The following is a 24409-nucleotide window of genomic DNA, read 5'->3' as shown; positions in this document are numbered from 1 at the left end:
AAGGAGTCACATGTACAGTCACAAGAGGGGGCTGTTACAGAGGCAAACCAAAGCTCCTTCCAGGGTGAGCGTGAGGTCATCACTAACATGTGTAAGGACTCACTTCCATTCACTATGTACTTCATATTGTCACACTAGACTTCAAGGACATGAGTGAGCCCCTTCCCAAATGCTGAGCAAAGTGATTGATAGTTTAATTTTAAATGGCCAAATATTTCCTCCTATAGTGAAGTAATAAGCTTAGTTATTATAGCAGAGAAGCATGAATAATTTAAATTTTATTCTATCCCATTTTGTTACCAAAAAATTGTCCATGAATGGTCATAGCCAAAAAGGAGAAACGACCCAAATTAGCATCAACTGATGACCTGATAAATAAAAATAGGTAAATCCATACTATGGACTGTTATTGGGCAAAAAAAGTAATGAAGTATTGAGACACGCTACACACATATGAACCCGAAAACATTATGCTGGATGAAAATGGTTAGGCCCAGAGCTCACATATTCTTTAATTCCACTTACAAAAATGTCCAGAATGAGAAAAACTATAAAGACTGCCATGGTCTGAATGTTTGTGTCACCCCAAAATTTATTAGTTGAATCCTAAACCTCAAGAGTGATGGTATTAAGAGGTGAGGCTATTGGGATTAGTGCTCTTAAAAGGGGGTCCAGAGAGTTCCCTATCTGCCTTCCAGCGTGTGAGCGCGCAGCAAGAAGTCACCAACTAGGAACCAGACAGTGCACGTTCCCTACACACCAAATCTGCCGGTGCCTTGATCTAAAACTTCTCAGCCTCCAGAACTGTGAGAAATAATTTCTATTATTTAAAAGCTACCCAGTCTATGGTAGTTTGTTATAGTGACCTGAATGGACTAAGAAATACAGTAGATGAGTGGTTACATAGAAGGAGTTTCATGGGGGAAAATGGTGAATAACTGCTGATGGGTATGGGTTTCTTTTTGGGGTTATGAACTATTCTAACATGGACTGTGGTGATGGTTGCACAACTCTGTGAATATAGAAAAGGCCCTTGAATTGTAGGCTTTAAATGGGTAACTTGTATGATATATGAATTATATCCCAACAAGGCTGTTATATAAAAAACAAACACACAAAACCAAAAAGTTCCACAATATTTATTGTTTCCTGGACTCAGTCTGGATTCTCCACACCATCTGAATCGTACAGTAACAAACACTAGATCAAAAGTTGTAATGTTGGTCTGACTTTTGTATTATAGAACTGGACAACATAATGACTCTTACCTTTCATATTTTTAGAAATCCCAATATTTCTTTCATTTATATCTTTGTATCAACCTTGAATTACTATTATGACTTTGTTACCTGGCCCGTGATAGGTCCACTTTGAAGATGTATTGGACTAATTAAAACTGCGTGACCACCAGGTCATACACTGTCATATTCTCATTTGCAGACTTGCCTTATCCTAGATTTGGGAATTTTTCTCTTTTCGAGAGATAGGGAGTGAGAGTTCATCTGCTGTCTATTGAAATTTTGTCCACTGGTGTAATTTGGCATTTATCTTCACTGCTGGGCACTTTTTTCCATTTGTTTCCAGAAAATTAGAAGCTTTTATTAGGCATAATTTTGAGAGGCCTTCAATATAACATCTCCCAATAAATATTAATTCACACTTTCTCTGAACAAATTATTATTAAGTGCCTAGTCTCTGCCAAATCCTATGCTAAGTAATGAATAAAGTGGGAGTCAGGAATGTCTTCAGATGTGGGTAAAACAAGACACTAAGGAAAGGAAGAGGAATTTGACTGAGGGGGATTTTAGAGCTATTTAGAAAAGAAATAGTTCAAAAATCCCAATTGACTGAAAACAATTAAGCCTTTAGAGTATTGTGGTAGGAAGCCTTGGCACTGCAGGGAGGGAAGTGATATGAGATATCTAGCCTTAGACTGAAAACACAAACCCTGAAACATTGCTGACTGATGGTTCCTCGCTGTAAGTTAAGGAGTCAGATGTACAGTCACAAGAGGGGGCTGTTACAGAGGCAAAACAAAGCTCCTTCCAGGGTGAGGCTGAGGTCATCATCACTAACATGTGTAAGAACCTACTTTCATGCACTTTGTCGCTTTCTACTTCATATTGTCACATTAGGCTTCAAGGACATGAGTGAGTCACTTAACAGATGCTGAGCAAAGAGCTGACCCCTCATGGGAAGAGAAGATAGAAGTGATTAATAGCTTAATTTTAAATGGCCAAATATTTGTTCCTCTAGTGAAGTAATAAGCCTAATTATTGTAGCAGAGACAATGAATAATTTAAATTTATTCTATCAAATATGTTAATAACAACCACTTTTGAGAAGAACCAGAGAAATTCTATTCTGTTTATTTCCACCTCTCTTGTCAAATATCTTTATTTCATTTTCCTTTCCAAATCTTGTCTTCCCATCTCTTCCTTCTCTTCTTTTCTCCTTAGTGTCCCCAATGCATATCACCCCTAGGCATGGGCATGGAGATGAGTAAACATAGGCTTAAAAGATGCTCAAGTGGAATAAAAATAAGTACATTTGAAGTCATTCGTTCCTGTATCAGTTCAGAGGCACCCAACCATGTTCTGAGAAGATGCTAAGGCATCATTCCAGCAGCCAGTGGGGGAGACCTGAGCACCAGGTGACCTGACTCTTTTTTTTTATTGGTACACAAAAGTTTTTAATATCGAGGAAATAACATTTGTCCATTATTTATTTCATTACTTCTGCTTTGTAGTCAGATTGAAAAAACCATGGTAACGTACTATGTCAGACATTCATCACGATGATTTCTTCTAGCTTTTTAAATCTAACCTCATACATGTAAGCCTTTAATCTATCTCGAGTCAGTATTTTATGGTGTAAGGTAAGGGCCCAATTTGATTCCTACACGTGTGGATACTCCATTGCCCATCACTATTTTTTGAAAAGACTCTTTACCTAAATGAATGGTGCCCTCCGAGGACAAATAACTGAAGATGGATGCATTAAATTTTGAGCTCTTCATTTAGTTGCATTCTATATCTCTAGACATGAATCACATAATGATGTTTCTGTCAATGAGATTACACATATGACCGTGACCACAGAAGATTATAATGGTGCAGAAAATCTTCTATCACCTGGAAATGTCATAGCTGTCCTCATGTAGCACAAGGCATCATTCACGCATTTGTGGTGTTGCTTATATAAATCCTACAGTGCTGCCTGTCATCTAAAGAATGTACATAATGTGAAAATGTACATATTTGGAGTTAGCAATTTGGACAGATGTGTGCAACGGGAAAAGGGGATAGGAGATTTGAAGGTCCAGGCCCCATATGCATTCATAGGACCGCACGCCTCCACTGTAGTAAATAAGTTACACAAAATGATACAGGTTTTCCACACACATCAAAACACACAAGGGCAAATCACGACCTGCTTCACATATGGCATTAAATGCGACCTGACTCTTAAACTGGATTCGAATTTTATCTTTCCTGTCAGGCTGAGCACAGCAATATCAGACAATTGTGAAGTTATTTTTGTCGTATATGTTGCAAATATTTTCTTCCACAATCTCAATAGATTTTTAAACTGAGATTATGGTAAATTTTTTTTTTTTTTTTTTTTTTTTTTTTTTTTTTTTTTTTTTTTTTACCAGAGAAATGTTACTAACATTAGAAGTTAGATGCTATATTACTGCTCTTGAGACTTACTTGCTCTGGCTGGAAATATGGCTAGAAATTCTCTTCTGCTCTCATATGCCAGGGATCAACGTATGTTTTTTGAATTAAAGGACATTTCATACCAGCTCAATGGTGGGTTTTGCCATGTACCACAAATGAGGGACAGTTAATCTCCTGTGGGTGGTTTTACTTATTTTGACTCAGTCAGACATAAACTATTTTAGTTTAAACTTTGAAACCCACTGAGTTAAAGCTGGACAGTAGAGAAAACTTTCTTACCCTCTTTCCAAGTTGATGTTTAATCCTGTGGATGGTAGTAGACTCAACAGACAGACACCTCTGTCTTCAGCAGATGTTTGCCTGGGGAAACCCCATTGAAAGCTTCCTGGTTGAGGCTTGCTAGTGGCTGCTGTGCTGTGCTGGGACGTCCCTAAACCTATGAACAGACACAGATCCTGAGCTCTGAGGACTGGAACCCCAGTTTGCACTTGAACAATGAGATCAGTGACAGGAATAACCATTCTCCTGACCTTGGGTAAGTGATCTGGGTCTGAGAAAGGATGCTTTACTGTCTATCTACTGCTTCTGATTTTCCTACTGTACTTTACCAATCGCCAAAAAATAATTTGCATCCCAGTGTTTCTATATGTCTATTTCTTTCTCTAGAATATCTCAGCATCACTGTGACAAGTTTGTCATACCCACTACTCACAGAAGATCCCCTGAGACTCTCAGCTCTCAGGCTGTAAGGAGTTTGGGGTCAGTTGAGCCCAGCGGTCATAGAATATAGCAGTATATCTTTGGCCTTGTGGCTCTTGATAGTTCAGTATCACATACTGATTATATTTCTGTTGTCTTGTGCAACACACATGAAAATGCTCAAGTATGGGGATTGGCCCGAAAGGACAGTTTCAGGTGTGCTTATGAACCTGACCTTAGAATGCACCCAAATTTGACAGTCCAGATAATCTATTATTTCTCACATCCTCAGGTATTATGGGTGATGCTAAGTCCACACAGCCAGATGCAATGGAGAGTACTGAAGGAAAACCTGTGCAGCTGCCCTGTAACCACTCCACAATCAGTGGTAATGAGTACATACACTGGTATCGGCAAACTCCCCACCAGGGTCCAGAATATTTGATTCATGGTCTAAAGCGTAATGAAACCAATGGAATGGCCACGCTGATCATCACAACAGACAGAAAGTCCAGTGCCTTGATCCTGCCCCAGGTTACCGTGAGAGACTCTGCTGTGTACTACTGCATCGTGAGAGACCCACAGTGGGAGGGATGGGGCTGCACCTGTTCAATATCTCCCTGGGGAGGAGAGGAGGGAAGCTGCAGCAGCATCTAAAGAGGCCAGTGCATGAGAATTCGCAGAAGCCCAATAGAAGAAGAAAAGTAAAAGAGAAATAAAAGGATAAGAAGTAAAGAGAAGATAGTGAGCAAAGAATGAAAGCAGAATGAAAAAGAGGAAGAAGCACTTACATTATTGAAGGGATTAAAAAGCTTGCAAGGAAACTAAGAATGACATTTGTAAACATTCAATGAAAGGGAAAGGGAATGAGAATTTGCCATAGCTCTTTGCTTTAACCAAATGTTCCTTTTAACTAAGTCTCACTGAAACAGGTGAGAATAACCATTTGGTTGTCCCCAAGGTTTTCTTCCTTTGGACCTAGGGTAGTAACCAGGCTGTGGATTTTGCATTATATTAGCTATTTCAACTTCTCAAAAATTGAAATGAATTTCATAATTGGTTTATTGGTCCTAAAGAAAAATTGGAAATTTTCTTTGTTGCTTATCTGAAGCGTACTCACTCAGGATATAGATGATTTGGGCAAAGTAGTAAAACAGGTAAATATGTGGGTATTAATTTTAATTTTTTAAATATATGTTGTAAAACTTCTATTGTTACACAAAAATACAACATAAATCCTTTCTCATTGCAAAAGAGTGAAGGTATTTAAATAAAATGTTTCAACACCTAAAAAAAAACCCCTCAAGATATTACCTTCGTATGTAGAGTAATAACTTGAAGTTCAAAACTGACTGTCCCCATCTCCATTAGATTTCACTTCAGCTCGTATAATAACCCAATTTGACATTTTGGAGTGTGCCCTGACAGTCACATTTCTTTTTATATCCAAGGATACTCATATAAACATCGACCCACTTTTCTTAACATAAATTGGATCACAAGAGTGTATTTTTCTGGAATTTGTTTTTATTTTTTTAATTAAAATATTTTCTTGAGATGTGCTCATGTATATATAGGTATACCTAAACTTTATAGTATGTTTATATAATAATTCAATTAACTTGTTCAATTATTAATAATTTCATTTTTAGGTATCTTAGTTATTATAACCTGTATTAAATAAATGTACGTATGCATATATCTGTTCATTTATACATCTATCTATATAGTGTGTGTATATATTTGTGTGTGTATATATATATATATATATATATATACACACACATATATGGAAAAAAAACTGTATTAAAACTATGCTGATGGTAACCACTTTGAGCACCTCTTATAATTGCAGAAGTCAAACATGACTTGTATTCATCTTTTGTTACCAGTATATATTATTACAATTTTAATAGTTTTCCCTTTCTTAAAATGTGTATACATTTTTTGGTGATATAGATATAGATATATTTTTTTCTTAGAAGTGAAATTGCTGGGCTAAAGCATATGCCTATTTTGTATTTTTACAGATAATGAAAGGTTGTCTTCCAAAATGGCTCTAAAATTCTACACTGCCAACAACAAGATATGAGAAACCTATTTCCCTGCATTTAAATTAACATTTTTAGCAATCTTTTTATATTTTAGATAACTTGAAAATATTTCATTGGTATTTTTCTTCCTGTATTCCTGATTGTTAGGGCACTTGACCAACTTACCCCTTCTGTTGTCACTTTCATAGATTGTCTTTCTCTTGTTTAATTATATAAATTATTTTAACAATATGAATACTTCTTTGCCCATTATATATGTTGTACATACTTTCTCCAAATATGTTTTATCTTTTAAATTTGTTTATTCAACTGTTATGAAGAATATTTTAATTTTCATATGGTCAAATCTAAGCCTTCCCATTCCAAGCTGATAAACCTGAATTCCCACATGTTCTTCTAATCAAAGGCATTCCTGTAGTCAGCCTGAGGGAGGGACTGGGCAGCTCTCCTAGGGTTTAGATATTTGACAAGGTGAGAGAGGACTCTTGATCAAAATGATAGGTTCCCACATTCTGCATTTAACCTGAAGAATGCTACAGATTTTAAAATAAAAAACTAACCAACTCATTGATTCAAAACACCCTGTTAGGTATTTAATTGTGTCACCCACCCCCACAACACACACACACAAATGCTTATGTTCATGTGTTGCAGTCCCAACTTCCATAGTTCAGAAAGTGAACCGTTCTGGAAATAGGCTCTTTACAAGATAATTTAGTTAAAAGCAGATCATTATGGTGGGTCCTATTCGAATATGACTCGTATCGTTATAGCAGGCGGATATTTGGAGACACACACACACACACAAGAACACCATGTAAACGTGAAGGCAGAAATGAGAATAATGCATCTACAAGCCAAAGAAAGAGCCTGGAAATGATCCTTCCCTCATCACCCTCAGAAGGAAATAACCCTGCTGACACCTTGATTATGAGTTCTAGCCTCTAGGACTGTGAGATAACTAATCTGTTTTAAGCCTCCTTGTGTATCTGCACTCTCGGTGACACATCTATTCTCTTCCTATTAATCCTTTCCCTAAACAAGAAACAACATAGGAAAATGTAACAGGTAAATGCTACAAACACCATCTCTTCATCAGAATCACAGGAAAATGCTACTTCACAAATATAGCCACTAAGATGGCTTAATCAAAAAGACAAAATAAAAAGAGTTGGTGAGAATATAAAGAAATGAAACCACCTTAACTTCTATCAGTGTGTAAAACGGTGCAGCAACAATGAAAAAGGGTTTGAAAGTTCTTCAAACCATGAAACACAAAGTTATTATGTAATCCAGTTATTCCATTCCTCGAATGTACCAAAGAAAATGACAACATATGTGCACACAAAAACTTGTCCATGAATGCTCATAGCCAAAAAGTAGAAACAACCCAAAAGTACTTTGCATTATGAACTGATAAATGAAAAATGGTATATCCTTGCTGTGAACTATCATTGGACAATAAAAGTAATGAAGTATTGAGACATGCTACAACATGGGGAAATGGTGAAAACGTTATGTTGGATGAAAAAGCCAGTTTCAAGAGGTCACATATTGCATAATTCCATTTATAAGACATGTCCAGATTGCAAACAAATCTGTAAAGACTGCTAAGGTCTGAATGTTTGTGTCACCCTAAAATTTATTAGTTGAATCCTAAACCTCCAAGGTGATAGTGTTAAGAAGTGAGGCTGTTGGGATTAGTGCTCTTAAAAGGGGTCCAGAGAGTTCCCTTATCCCCTTCCACAGTGTGAGCGCGCAACAAGAAGTCACCATCTAGGAACCAGACAGTTCACGTGCACTACACACCAAATCTGCCGGTGCCTTGATCTTGGAGTTCTCAGCCTCCAGAACTGTAAGAAATAAATGTCTATTGTTTATGAGTTAGCCAGTCTATGGTAGTTTGCTATAGTGGCCTGAATGGACCAAGAGACAAAGTTGAGTAGTGTTTAAGTTGAAGAAGTTTCATTGGGGGGAAATGGTGAGTAACTGCTGCTGTGTACGGGTTCCTTTTTGGGGTCATGAAATATTCTAACGTGGATGGGGTGATGATTGCACAACTCTGTGAATATATTAAAGGCCTTGAATTGTATGCTTTAAATGACTTAATTGTATGATATATGAATTATATCCCAACACGGATGTTATAAAAAAACAAACACACAAAACCAAAAAGTTCCACAATGTTAATTGTTTGCTGAACCAGTCTGGATTCTCCATACCATCAGAATTGTACAGTAACAAACACTAAATCAAAAGTTGTAATATTGGTCTGACTTTTGTATTACAGAACTGGACAACATAATGACTCTTAAACTTACTTTTTTTAGCAATCCCAATATTTCTTTCATTTATATTTTTATACCAGCCTGAATTATTATTATGACATTGTAGTCTGACACATAGTAGATACACTTTGAAGATGTATTAGATTCATTATGACTGTATGACCACCAGGCCATACACTGCCGTATTCTCATGAGCAGGCTTGCCTTATCCTAGATTTGTGAGTTTTTCTTTTTTGAAAGGTTGGGGAGTGAGAGTTGCTCTGCTGTCTATTGGAATTTTGTGCACAGGTATAATTCTGCATTTGTCTTCACTGCTGGACACTTTTTTCCATTTGTTTTCCAAAAAATTAGAACCTTGTATTTGGCATAATTTTGAGAGAACTTCCATGTACTATGTCCCAATAAATATTAATTAACACATTCACCAAACAAATTATTATTAAGTGCTAAGTCTCTGCCAAATCCTAAGCTAAGCAATGAATAATGTGGGCTTCAGGGACTGTCTTCAAATGTTGTGAAAACAAGACACTAAGGAAAGTAAAAGGAATTTGATTGAGGGGGATTTTAGAACTATTTCTATGAGCAAAACATCACAGAAACAGTTCTAAAATCCCCAAGTGACTGAAACGAATTAAGCTTTTAGAGTATTGTGTTAGGAAGCCTTGGCACTGCAGGGAGGGAAGTGATATGAGATATCTAACCTTAGACTGAAAACGCAAACCCTGAAAGATTGCCAACTGATGGTTCCTCGCTGTAAGTTAAGGAGTCAGATGTACAGTCACAAGAGGGGGCTGTTACAGAGGCAAAACAATGTTCCTTCCAGGGTGAGCGTGAGGTCATCACTAACATGTGTAAGGACTTACTTTCATTCACTTTGTCACCTTCTACTTCATATTGTCACACTAGGCTTCAAGGACATGAGTGAGCCCCTTCCCAAATGCTGAGCAAAGAGCCGACCCCTCAGAGAAGAGAAGGTAGAAGTGATTAATAGTTTGATTTCAAATGGCCAAGTATTGGCTGCTATACTGAAGTAATAAGCTTAGTTACTTCAGTAACTAAGCAGAGAAGGATGAATAATTTTAACTTTATTCTATCCCATTTTGTTAATAACCACCACTTTTGAGAACAACCAGAGAAATTCATTTCTGTTTTTTCCCACCTCTGTTGTCAAATATCTTCATGTCATTTCCCTTTCCAAATCTCTCCCCATCTCTTCCTTCTTTTCTCCTTAGCATATCACCCCTAGGCATGGGCATGGAAGACGAGTAAATATGTGTTTAAAAGGGGCTCAAGTGGAATAGGAATAAGTACATTTGAATTCATTTGTTCCTGTATCAGTTCAGAGGCACCCAACCATGTCCATGAGAAGATGCTAAGACATCATTCCAGGAGCCAATGGGGGAGACCTGAGCACCAGGTGACCTGACTCTTAAACTGGATTCGAATTTTATCTTTTCCTGTCAGTCTGAGCACAGCAGTATCAGACAACTGTGAAGTTATTTTTGTCGTATAGGTTGCAAATATTTTCTTCCACAATATCACTGGATTTTTAAACTGAGATTATGGTAATTTTTTTTAAATTTTTTTTTTGACCAGAGAAATGTTACTAACATTAGAAGTTAGACGCTATATTACTGCTCTTGAGACTTACTTGCTCTGGCTGGAAATATGGCTAGAAATTCTCTTCTGCCCTCATATGCCAGGGATCAACATATGTTTTTTGAATTAAAGGACATTTCATACCAGCGCAATGGTGGGTTTGCCATGTACCACAAATGAGGGACGATTAATCTCCTGTGAGTGGTTCTACTTATTCTGACTCATTCAGACATAAACTATTTTAGTTTTAAGGTTGAAAACCTCAGGATAAACCCACTGAATTAAAGTTGGACAGTGGAGAAAACTTTGTTACCCTCTTTCTCAGTTGATGTTTAATCCTGTGGGTAGTAGCAGACTCAACACAGGGACAGCTCTGTCTTCAGCAGATGTTTGCCTGGGGAAACCCCATTGAAAGCTTCCTGGTTGAGGCTTGCTAGTGGCTGCTGTGCTGTGCTGGGACGTCCTTCAACCTATGAACACAGAATCTGAGTTCAGTTTGCACTTGAACTATGAGATCAGTGACAGGAATAACCATTCTCCTGACCTTGGGTAAGTGAGCTGGGTCTGGGAAAGGATGCTTTACTGTCTGTCTACTGCTTCTGATTCTTCCACTGTACTTTATCAATCTGACAGAAAGAAGTTACATCTATGTGTTTCTATGTGTTTCTCTAGACTGTCTAAGAGTAACTGTGAGAAATGTATTATACCCACTCCTCACAAAGATCCCCTGAGCTTCACAGCCCTCAGGCTGTAAGAAATTTGGGATCAATTGATGCCAGTGGTCATGGGATAGATCAGTATATCTTTGGCCTTGAGGCTGTTGATAGTTCAGTAATAGGTACCGGTAATATTTCCATTATCCTGTGCAGCACACATGAAAGTACTCGAGTATGGGGTCTGGCCAAAAAGGAGAGTTTCAGGAGTGCTTATGAACTTGAACTTAGACGCACCCAGATGTGATAATCTCAAGCTAATCTATTGTTTCTCAACCCTCAGGTATTATGGGCGATGCTAAGTCCACACAGCCAGATGCAATGGAGAGTACTGAAGGAAAACCCGTGCACCTGCCCTGTAACCACTCTGAAATCACTGGAAGAGACTATATAATCTGGTATCGACAGATTCTCCACCAAGGTCCACAGCATGTGATTGAAAGTTTAAGAGACAATAAGACCAATGGCATGGCCACGCTGACCATCGCAACAGACAGAAAGTCCAGTGCCTTGATCCTGCCCCAGGTTACCCTGAGAGACTCTGCTGTGTACTACTGCATCGTGAGACACCCACAGTGGCAGGGGTGGGGCTGCACCTGTTCAATATCTCCCTGGGGAGGAGAGGAGGGAAGCTGCAGTAGCATCTAAGGAGGACACTGTATGAGAATGAGGGGAAGCTCAATAGAATAAGAAGAAAAGTAAAGGCGAAACATGGGGATTAGAAATAAAGAGACGATAGTGAGGAAATCAAGGGCCAAACAATGAAAGGAGAACTAAGATGAGGAAGAAGCAGTAACATTATTGAAGAGACTAAAAAGCCTGCAAGGAAACCAAAAGTGACAATTTTAACTTGCCATGAAAGGGAAAGAAAATGAGAATTTTATTTTAATCAAATTGTTCCTTTTTAAGCAGATCACGCTATCAGAGGTGACAACAACCATTGGTTGTCCCCAAGACTTGCTTCCTTTGGACCCAGGGAAGTACCCAGTCTCTGGTTATTGCATCATATTAGTTATTCCAACTGCTCAAAAATTGAAATGAATTTCAGAAACTAATTTATTTGACCTCATGAAAAAATGGGAATTTTCTTTATTGCTTATGTGTAGCACACACATTTAGGAAAGAGATGATTTGGGCGAAGGAGTAAAACGGGCACATATGTGGATATTAATTTAGTTTTTAAATTTATGTTGTAATATTTCTATTATTGCACAAAAATACAACACACATCCTTTTTCATTGTAAAAGGCTCAAGATATTTAAATAAAACCTTTCAACATCTTAGAAAATGGACTCAAGATATTACATAAGTACATAGAGTAAAAAAGTGGAAGTTCAAAACTATTGCCACCATCTCTGTTAGATTTCTCTTCAGGTCCTATAATAACTTAATTTGACATTTTGGAGTATGTCCTGGAAATCACATTTCTTTTCATTTCCAAGGATACTCACATAAATATCTAATTTTTTTTACATAAACTGGATCATATGTGTGTATTTTTCTGAAACTTGCTTTTATTTAATTACAAAAATTTTCAGAGATATTTCTTATTGTTAGGAGTGAAATTGCTGGGTCAAAGGATATGTCTATTTTGTATTTTTATAGGTAATGAAAGATAATGATTATAGATAATGATTATAGATATGAAAGAATGATTATAAGATAATGATACAGATAATGATGCCTTCCAAAATGGCTCTGAAATTTGACACTGCCAACAACAGGGTATGAAAAACCTATTTCCCTGTATCCTGGTTTACACTACTAACAGTCTTTTTATATTTAGATAACTTGACAGTATTTTGTTGGTATTTTTATTCCAATTTTCCTGATTACCAGGGCACTTGACCAAATTGCCCCTTCCATGTCATTATCATAGATTGCCTTTCTCTTGTTTACGTATATAAATTATTTTAACAATATGTGTACTACTCTGTCTGTTATATATGTTGTATATACTTTCTCAAAATACATTTTGTCATTTAAATTTGATTATTCCATTATTATGAGGGATAGTTTAATTTTTATATGGTCAAATCTAACCTTCCCATTCCATGTTGATAAATCTGAATTCCCACATGTTCTTCTAATCAAAGGCATTCCTGTAGTCAGCCTGAGGGAGGGGCTTGGGAGCTCTCCTAAGGTTTAGATATTTGACAAGGTGAGAGAGGATCTTGGTCAAAATGATAGGCTCCCACATTCTGCATTTGACCCGTAGAATGCTACAAATTTTAAAATCAAAGACTAACAGACTCATTAATTCAAAAAAACCTTACTATTATGCAACTAATTGTGTCACCCTTCCCCCAAACAGACACACACAAATTCTTATTTTGCGTGTGTTACAGTTCCAACCCCCATACTTCAGAATGAGACCTGCTTTCGAAATAGGGTCTTTACAAGATAAAAAAGTTAAAATCAGATGATTATGGTGGGTCCTGATTCCATATATTAACAAGAAATGATTACAATGGATATTAATATGTATATATATAATTTATAATAGTATCAAAAAATATGATATGGAGGGGTAAATTTGATAAATGATTTGATAAATGTGCAAGACATGTAGACTGAAAGATACAAAGCAATTCTGAAATTTCAAATCTAAATAACGGAGAATTACTGTGTTTGTGGATTGGAAGACTCATAGTCATGTTAATTCTTTCCAAATTGATTTCTAGAATCAATGTAATCCCAATAAAGACCCTAGCAGAAATTTCTGTAGATATTCACAAAAGAATTCTAAAATTCATCTATGAAAATCCAAATGGACAATGTAAACAAAAAAGAATTCAAAGGAATAACAAATTTCAAGACCAAAAACTACTGATACTGTTTTTGTGAAGATATAGTACTTGAGGAACTATGGTACTGATATAAAGGTAGACAAATATAACTTTGGAACTGAATAAAAGGCCCAGAAATAGACCCACACATATAAGATCGGTAATTTTCAACAAAAGTACCATAACAATTCAATGCAGAAATGATAATCTTTTCAACAAATCATGTTTAAACACTTGAACAGCCATATTCAATATTACAAACCTCAAACTTTACTTCACACCATATAAAAAAAATAACTCAGAATAGATCATTGACCTAAATGCGAGGGCTAAAACTATGTCCTTCTGGAATAAAATATTGAAGCAAATCTTGCATATCTTGGGTTTGGCAAAGACTTGTTAATTGTGACACAAAGGATGCAGCACATAAAGTCTTAAAAATCAATACAAATTAAGAATACAACTACCATATGATCCAGCAATCCCACTTCTGCATATACATACAGTCCAAGAAATGCAAATCAGGATCTTGAAGATATCTGCATTTCCATGTTCATTGCGGCATTATTCACACTAACCAAGACAAAGAAGCAACCTCAGTGTCCATCCACAGATGAATGGATTTTTTTAAATGTGGTATTTACACACAGTGAAATATTATTCAACCTTAAAAAGAAGGAAATCTTGCTATTCCTGATAACATGCATGAACCTGGAGGACATTGTGCTAAGTGAAATAAGCCAGACACAGAAGAACAAATACTACATGATCCCTTTTAATGAGGAATCTGAATTAGCCAAACTCATAGAGGCAGAGAAAGGATAGAATGGTGGTTACTAGGCGCCAGGAAGGGGCAGGGGATGGGGAAGTATTGGTGAAAGGGTGCAATGTTCCAGTTCTGCAAGATGAATACATCTATGAGATCTTCTCCACATCACAGTGCAATAGTTATCTATATTGTATTGTAGACTTTAAAAATTGCTAAGAGAGATTTTATGGTAAGTGTTCCTACCACAAAAAGATAAATAAATAAAAATTAAGAAATAAGGCGAGCAGGAGGAAACTTCTGCAGGTGATGGATATGTTTATGGCATTATTTGTGGTTATGGTTTCACAAATGTATACCTATTGCCAAAGTCATATCAACTTTTATACATTACATATGTACAGCTTTTTTATGTCAATATACCTAATAAAGTATTATTTTTAATCAATACACTCGACTTCATAAAATTAAAGTGTTTGCTCTTTAAAAGACACTGTTAGGAAAATAGAAACAAAAGCCAGAAAATGGGAGAAAAACTTTGCAAAACATATATTCAATAAAAGATGTGTGTCTATAATAAATGTAAAAACAAAAAACAAAAAAAAACAAAACTCTTGCAACTTAATAAAAATACACTCTTTTTTTTTTAATGGACAAAAATTTGAACACATACTTCACCAAAAAAAACTGTGTATGATAAATAATCACTTGAAAAAATACTCAGTGTCATTAGGCGTAAGGGAAATGCATTAAAACAATAAGATACCACTATGTACCTACTAGAATGGCTACAATAAACATGACCAACCATTCCAAACATTGGCAAGATTTGGAGACAATGGAACTCTCAGACACTGCTGTTAGGAATGCCAATGGTACGGTCACTCAGAAAACAGTTTCATGTTTCTTAAAAAGTCCATCATGCACCTTTTACAAACACAAGCCATCCCACTCCTAGGTATTAACCCAAAATAAATAAAGCTTATGTCCATGCAAACACTGACACACGAATGTTCATAATAGCTTGGGAAATAGTGACTGGAAATAACCCCAAAATCCATCAACAGATCAATGGATAAATAAGTTGTGCTATAGCTACAGAATGGAATACTACTCAGCAATGAAAAGGAATGAACTACTGATACACACAACAAATGGATGAATCTCAAAATCAATATGAAGAAAGAAATCAGACAAGACAGAATATATACTCCAGGATTCTGTTTACATAAAACTCTAAAACTGCAAACTAATCTATAGTAAGAGAAGGCAGATCAGTGATTGCCTAGAGCTGAATAGGGATTGGAAGGATGAGGTAGGAAGGTATAGAGGAGGGATTCAAAAGGAGCACAAGGAATAGGGCCACAGGGAACTTTCGGGGTAGTGCATATGCTCATTATCTTGATTGTGGCACTGATTTCACATTTGTACGTCCATGTCAAAAATGATCAAATTGTGCATGTTAAATACATGCAGTTTATTATATGTCAAGCATGCCTCAGTAAAGCAGTTGTTTTTAAAAGATGAAACTTAAAGGCAGACAGCGCTAAATGTTGAAAAACAATTACTCTGCACTACAGACAGTAGAATTTTTCACTTTCTCCTAATTACAGAGGGGAAACTCTTTCAAGCATGCAAGGGCAACAAAATATTTTCTGCATCTCATAATAAATAGCACACTTTCACAATAAATAGATGTGTCAAATATATAAATGAGTTCTAGAAAAGTCATCCATTATTCATCATTTTTCAGTCTGGCCAAAGTGTGGCAGTGTTTAAAAACTATTTGAGTTAGATTTGTGCTGTTTTGGAAAAATGAGAAACCAGGTCTGGTATCTGTTTGCTGCAGTCTTCTGCACCAATGAGAGACCACTGAACTAAAGTAACCTCAGCTGGGAGAATGATCCAAAATGGCAGACTAGATAAAAGCTGTGCATGCCTGCTTCTGTGAACACATTTAAATTACAACTAAATTATAGGACAATCAACCTGGAGAACTATCTGAAGTATAGCTGAACAGAAGTTTATTGTAACTAAGGATATAAAGAAGAAGCCACATTGAGACTGGTAGGAGGGACAGAGAGGCAAAACGGAGAGACCCCAGACCTCTCTGTGGCAGATGAAATTTAGGAGGAATATCTCAGCCATGGAGGTTCACCTGAAGGAGCAAAGGACCTCAGCCTCACACCAGGCTTTCCAGCCAGGAATACTGGTGCCAGGAAGAGGAGCCTCCACAACTTGTGGCTGTGAAAAACAGTGGGGATTCTGACCCTCGGGGTGGGACAGAGGTGGCAGGAAACACAGTTGTATTCTTAAAGGGCCTTAACACATATTCACTCACTCGCATGTACTCACCCTAGGCTCTGACAGAGGGACGTTGTCTCATGGGGCATAAGAGACATACAGGGGACAGACATGGTGTGTGGCATCAGGGTGTGAGCTGAAAGATAGTTGCCATTTTCACTGTGTGGGGTGCTCTTCCCAAGAAGCTGGCAGGTGGACACCATCTTTCCATGTTGAGCCCACCCCTTACGCTGATGGAGAAATCTGATTCTGATTGGCCTGGTGAGCTTGGCTGCTCTGACCTGCTCAGTCATTGAGATGCTGCCCCACCCAATTCCAAGAGACTTATTAGGTGGTTGAACCTTACCACAACTGGCAACTGAGAGCAGGTAGCAGCAGGTGTCGATGTGTCCTGGCTTTTTGCAGAGGGACCCCAGACCTGGTACTGGTGGCAGCCATTCTCTTTCCTTAGTATGGCCTCTCCCACTCACCTCCAGGTCAAGCACAGACATTGACCAAACATGGATTGCTTTGTAGTGCCTACCAGGTATTCCTGAGCCGGTAACAGGGAGTGGGTGACGTAGGCCTGCACCAAAGCCCCTCTCAAGTGGCCCCAGATCCAACATGCTTGGACGTTGGCTTCAGATTACAGTAGAGCATTGTTCAGTTAGCATCACAAGGGGCACAGCCAGAGGCAATCTCAAAAGGCAGCAGAGCCCACTGGGTAGTCCCACTCTATGTGGTAAGCCACCCAGCACAGCAGCTCATAAGCTATGGACATGGCCAAATCCCACAGCCAATCAGCCTCAGGGTCAATCCTACCCACTGACGTGCCAATAGCAATCAAGGCTCAACTATAACAGGAGAACATACACAACACACATAAGGGACACTCCTGGAGCAACTAGTTAGGTGATCAGGGAGACTGTGCCAGGGCCCCATTGGGCACCTACTACATAAAGCCACCAGGCAGGAAATATAACAGATCTACCTAGTACTTAGAAACAAACAGAGAGGCAGCCAAAACAAGGAAACAAATACACCTCAAATGAAAGAACAGGAGAAAATTCCAGAAACAGAACTAAACAAAATGTAGGCAAGAAAAAGAGACAAGAACTCTTCCCATGGGCAAAAGTTCAAAACTCTGGTTATAAGGATGCTCAAAGAACTTAGTGAGTTCTTCAACAAAGACATAGAAAGCATTAAAAAAGACATAGAAACTATAAAGAAGAACCAGTCAGAAGTGGAGAATACTATAATTGAAAATGAAAATGCACTGGAATAAATCACCAGTGGAATAGATGAAGCAGAGGATCAAATCAACGATTTGGAAGACAAGTTGCAGAAAACACCCAATTATAACAGAAAAAGCAAAACAGAATTTAAAAAATGAGAATAGTTTAAGAGACCTCTGGGACAACATCAAGCATAACAATATTTGCATCATAGGGACACCAGAAGGACAAGAGAGAAAGCAAGAGAGTGAGAAATTATTTGAAGAAATAATAGCTGAAAACTTTCCTAATCTGGAGAAGGAAATAGACATACAGGCCAGGAAGCACAGACATTCCCAAACAAGATGTACCTAAACAGACCCACACCAAGATACATTGTAATAAAAATGGCAAAGTTTGAAGACAAGGAGAGAAATCTCACAGCAGCAAGGACAATTAGTAACTTATAAGTCAGCTCCCATATGATTGTCAGCTGATTTCTCAGCAGAAACTTTGCAAACCAGAAAGGATTGGAAGGAAATATTCAAAGTGATAAAAATGGAGATCTACAACCAAGGTTACTTGACACAGCAAATCTATCATTTAGAATCGAAGGAGAGAAAATGAGCTGCTCAGACAAGAAAAAGCAAAAGTAGTTCATTATCACCAACCAGTATTCCAAGGAATCTTAAAGGCACTAATTTAAGAGGGAAAGATAAGATAAAAAAGATGAATAATAAAATGTCAATAACTGCATGTCTATCAATAATTACTTTCAATGTAAATGTTAAACGCTCCAATCAAAGGGTGGGGTGGCTAAGTGGATAAAGAAAACAAAACCCTTACATGTGCTGCCTACAAGAGACTTTTCAAATCAAAAGACATATGCAGACTGAAAATAAAGAGGTAGAAAACATATTTTATGAAAATGAAAAGAAAAACCAAGCTAAAGAGTTGGCGTAGCAATACAGACAAAATGGACTTTAAAACAAAGGATATAACAAGAGACAAAGAAGGACCCAGTAATCACACTTCTGTGTATTTATCCGAAGAAACCTGAAATGCTACTTCAAGGGGATGTGTTCATCCATATGTCCATTGCAGCATTGTTCACAATGGCCAAGATATTCAGGCAGCCTAGTTGTCTGTTGATGAAAGAACGGAGAAAGAGGAGGTGGTACCTATACACAATAGAATATTGCTCGGCCATGGAAGGTAATGGGTTCTTGCTGTCTGCAGCGGCATTGGTGGACCTGGAGGGTATTGTGCTGAGTGGACTATGTCAAACAGAGAACGACAGATGCAATATGATTTCATTGATATGTGGAAACTAAACAACAAAATGAACAAACAAAGAAAGCAGAAACACATTTATAGAAACAAAGAACATTTTGATGCTTGCTAGATCTGAGGGGGGTTGAGGAGGTAGGTGAAAAACGGGAAGGTATTAAAAAGTACAAATTGGTTGTTACAAAGTAATCATGGGGATGTAGGGTATAGCGGAAGGAATATAATCAATAATATTGTAATAACTGTGTGTTGTGCCAGATGCGTACTAGATTTATCAGGGTGATAGATGAAAAAGGGTTTGCAGGAGAAGGTGAAAGAGGTAAAGGGATGAAGTACAAACTGGTAGTTACAAAATAGTCAGAGGATTGTAAAGTAAAGCACAGAAAATATAGTCAACAATATGGTAATAGCTACGTATAGTGCCAGGTGAGTACTAGAGGGGATCACTTCTTAAATTAACAAATGTCTAACCACTATGCTGTACACCTGAAATTAATACAAAAAAATATAGACTGTTAACTCTAATTGAAAAATTAAAAGAGGGAGAAGGTGCAGGGGAATAAAAGTTTCAAATTTCCAGGTGTAAAACAAATAAGTCATGGGATAGAATGTACAGCATGGGGAATATGGTCAATAATATTGTGATAGCGTAGTACAGTGTCAGATGGTTGCTGGACTTACGGTGATTACTTCTTTAGGTACATAAATGTTGAATGACTGTGGTATACACCGGAAACTGATAGAATATTGTATGTTAGCTATATTTTTTAATAAAAACCTTTCTAAAACATAAAATAACTTCAGCTGGAGAAGCCCATTCAAGGAACCCTGATTTGCATTGTCTGAGGAACCAAGTGATGGAGTCTCTGCTGCAAGTTCATAGGGATATTGGAGTTGGAGGCAGCCTGTGTGTGAGCAGTTAGTGTAGGAGAGTCAGGAGAAGATCACACCTTCCCCAGGGTAGGAACTGGGTCATCTTCTGTCCTGGGAAACCCCTTCTGAGAGCCATGTACATGTTGAAATAATCGACAGTATTCTATGTTGATGTGATAATGTTGCTGTCTGAGGGAAGCGAGAAGGGGGAGAGAAACACCATCCGTACTGCGAGCAGGAAGATCTTACAGGGGTCTCCTGTGGATTTTTTACTTTGTCTTTTTGAACAGGGGTCAGTAGCCAAGAACTGGAGCAGAGTCCACAGTCCCTGAACATCCAAATGATCCAAGAGGGAAAAGATTTCAGCACAAACTGCAATTCATCGAACACTGTATATGCCTTCCACTGGTACAGGCAAAAGCATAGCAAAGATCTGATCTCCTATGATGTTATGGAACAGTGGGGAAGAAAAGAGTCATGAAAAAAATGACTGCCAAGTTCAATGAGAAAAAGCAGCGAAGTATCCTGCATATCACAGCCCCCCAGTCCAGCCACTCAGACATCTAGCTGTGTGCTGTCCATGCAGTGACCTCTAGGCCTCTCCAGGCTATCCCCAAATGTGCAGCTGGGCCACAGATCTCTCCTGACACAGGGCTCCTGAGTAGTGGCTGGGACGCTTGCCAAGATGAGAAGCCTAAGAAAGTGTAATTGTCTCATTTCATGAAAAGTGGTTGGGGTGAGTGTAGCGGAAGCCATACCTTTAGTCCTCAGTTTAATCTGACATTTGTCTGGGTAACTGTTACTTTTTAGTAGGTTGAACCTCAACCTACTTGGATGAGAATGGCATGAATATCAGTGATTTTTAAAATAACTGTGCACTCACCTTGTACCGTATTTTTCCAAGGAAATGCTTTTGTGCTACTTTTTGCGCTACTCACTCATCTTGTTAATAAAAAGAAATTCTGAGTCCTTTATTACATTCCTTGTTGCATATTAAGACTGTACCTTGAAGTTGCTGGACTTATCACTTCTTTATGTATATAAGTGTTGAATAAATGTGGTACGCCTGAAACTAATATAATATGTATGTTAGCTATAGTCTAATAATAATATTTTTAAAAAAATTAAAAATACTGTGCCACAAGTATGGGAACAGCAATATTACACCCTGGGAGAAGTCAGGGGTAATACTTTTTTCTATGTTTATAAATATAGAATACACAAATGCATGAAAAGATGAGCGAGCAAGACCTAAAGAGGTAGGGAGAGAGAGAGAGAGAGACTGAGACCTAACCGAGGCTTACATCAGCCTTCACTTCTCCGGCAACATGGCCTCACCTCTTCTCACTGCCCAGGGGCTGCAGCCACACCCACTGGTCCCTCACCTCCAATGTAGCTTCAAAAACAACCAAATCTTGTTCAGTCCTTGTGGCAAAGCTCATCTTCCAGACTTCATTTTTTTCACTTTTCTTATTGTCCTTGGTAAAAGACAAGATGTAGTGGAATTGGGACGTGTAAAGACTTTGTCCTTAGTCCTTCACCAGCCCTGCACCTTTATCTGCCTCCCTCCTGGCTCCTGCTCCTGCTGCTCACCATCCCCTAATAGTAGCCCCTGATCTCCTCAGACTCATTTTGCCCCCCCAAAGCCCAATGTTTCTAGTCACTGCAGTGCTTTCCAAAACCTTCCCTCTTTTTTGATTCAGATCCATTTCCTAACTCAGTCTCTGACATGGAGTGGTTTCTAACCTGATTGACATTTTGAGACAACTTTTAGGTTAGCCCTCCCTAGATTGTTTGTATTTGAAAAGGGAAAGTTAGAAGAGATTCAAAGGAAGTCACCTCAATTAGGGACATTGTCAGTTACTGTGACAGTTGGATAGGAAGGATGTTTCATGGTAAAAAGCTGTTTCTCACGCTTCTTAACCGTAACGTAGGCCGTCTGCAAAAGTGTAGGGCAGTTCCCATGGACAAAGGTGCCAACACCACAGTGTAAGTGTTTCTAAAAATGAACTTTGTATTCAAATTTTCTCAGAAGGATAATATAATTCAAAAAGGAACAAAGGTAAAGATTCTATTGCTTGACACTTACAAAATTTGCAGCATCTGTTATCTGAAATATGTGTCACTTACATAACAAGCATTGCAATACATATGTACAATACACAAAATTTAAAGAATCATCTAGAAATAATATAGTAAATGGCAATAGAATGGCAGACATTATCTTCACTTTACTGATGAGAAAATGGAAATCAAAACAATTCCCATCGAGGAATGCTTTTGAGAACTTGAATTCTGGGGAAGCACACTGAAGGCCACAGGACGCTCCTGAGACATGGAGGCCACTTACCCATCGTGTGGCAAGTCTTCACCTCTGCCCACTTCCTGTCAGCAGGTGCCACTGGACGAATTTTCTCATAAGCACTGCCCGCTGACCTGGAACCTGGAGGCAGGTCGTGCTTTTCACTCACTTCTGCAAAATGCATATCAGCAAATGATGGAGGGTGGGCCAGTCTGCTCCTGATACTACCAGGAACTGAGCTTCCTGCACTTAACGGTGTGCCCATCCTACAGTTACTTCATTTTGTTTAATTGGGGTTTCCGATCGGTATCTTTCCTTTTTTATATAACTTTAAATAAAAATAATCCAAGCTGTCATCACAGTGTTTTCTTTCTGAACAAGCTCAGAAGAGCCATTTGCCACACTTTATTCTCTGGCATAGCAATTCCAACTAGACATCATTTGAGCATTTGAATCAGAACACACGACAACTGTATTTCTAAGATTGTTGTAGGTTGCAGACTTCAAACACATATGAATCTTCTGAGCAACCTCACTGATTTTAAAAGATTTCCCTACACATTACTGCTAACAGCCTAGAAGAGTGAGGCTGTGTTCTTGGAGGCCTGGGAGCTACGCTGTCCTCCATATTTGAAATTTCTTTGAACTCTCATGTTCTATCTTTAAAATTGATTGTTACATTCTATTCTGTAACATATCCTCATTTATTTGAATATACAAAAATTGCTTTAAATTGATGATCCAACAGGTCTGCCTTGTTTATCCTGGGGCTTAATGTCACCCTATATACACTGCTCCCTGGCCTGTTCTCTGTCAGGGAATAGAAGTGTATTGCCAGAATTCTCAAGGATAGGCAGATGCTTTCAAGGCTGAGAAAGCTGGTCTCAGAGAGGACTGGAACAAGGCCTCATCATTGCCAAGACTGCAACAGCAATCATGATGACCACAAGGAGGTAATAGATCTAGGGAGCATTAAACTTCTCAAGCTGTCATCTCTGTGCCTCGCACATTTCATTAAGAGAGTATCGGATTGATGCAAATTTGTTTTCATCCAAATGAAAATGTTTTGGTTTTTTGCTTACTCTGTTCTTTTCAAAAGCGCATTTCTGTAACAAAATATTGTGCAGTTATTTAAAAAGAAAGAGAAAGAAATGTAAGAAACGTTTAGTTGGTAAAGACAGCAATTCATATTAAGGAACATACTCACTACACAGTAGGAACAGAGAAGCAGGGTAAGTAGATACACAGAGGTACACCTCAGGCAAACGTAGATCTAAAATTAGCATTGATACTAGGAGGAGAAAAAGGTCACTCAGGAACACAGAAATAGATTTCCCTGCTCTCTTAGGTCTGAGGAGCATAGTGGGACATAAAACAGATTCTCAGGTCAGTACCTGGAGGAAGCTCATTTACTAAAATAGGACTGAAGTTACAAGGGATTTCCTCATGCGCTCAGCCCAGAGTCTAGGCATCTGAAACCCCAAGTGGCCAGATCAATTTTACTCTTAAAAGTAAAACTTCCCCTCAAGAATTCCATTTTATGAAATGAGGTTTTGCTATTATTCAGTTTTATTTGCTTCTTTTAGAAAAGGAATATTCTCCCCCACTGCATTAATAAGCAACAGGAAGATTTCTTCTTTCCACATTGTCTCTGTCAGAGTTCTTTTCTCTTTTTGTTTTTGTCTCAGTCTTTCATGTTCAGGTATTGTTTCAAAAGGCTAGTGACCACGGAGGCTCGTTCACACTTAATGGGATACAAATCTGGGATTTGAGCAAAGGAAGATGCCGCCAGTTCCTGTTTTAAGTATTTGCCTCACAGCCCTCACAACTGAGCCTGGTTTCCCAGACTCTTATG

General features: G+C 38.1%; 1 protein-coding gene across 3 annotated transcripts in view; it reads right to left on the bottom strand.

Moving 5' to 3' along the window:
• LOC148758628 (uncharacterized) overlaps positions 1-24409 on the bottom strand; it is a 438105-nt gene that overhangs the window by 189835 nt on the left and 223861 nt on the right. The window lies entirely within an intron of this gene.

This window comes from Rhinolophus sinicus, chromosome 3 (genome assembly GCF_057876585.1).
Source record: "Rhinolophus sinicus isolate RSI-liver-muscle chromosome 3, RSI-T2T, whole genome shotgun sequence".
NCBI classification, from domain to species: Eukaryota; Metazoa; Chordata; class Mammalia; order Chiroptera; family Rhinolophidae; genus Rhinolophus; species Rhinolophus sinicus.
The sequence above is the reverse complement of the archived record's forward strand: the minus strand, read 5'-3'. Positions and strand labels throughout refer to the sequence as shown.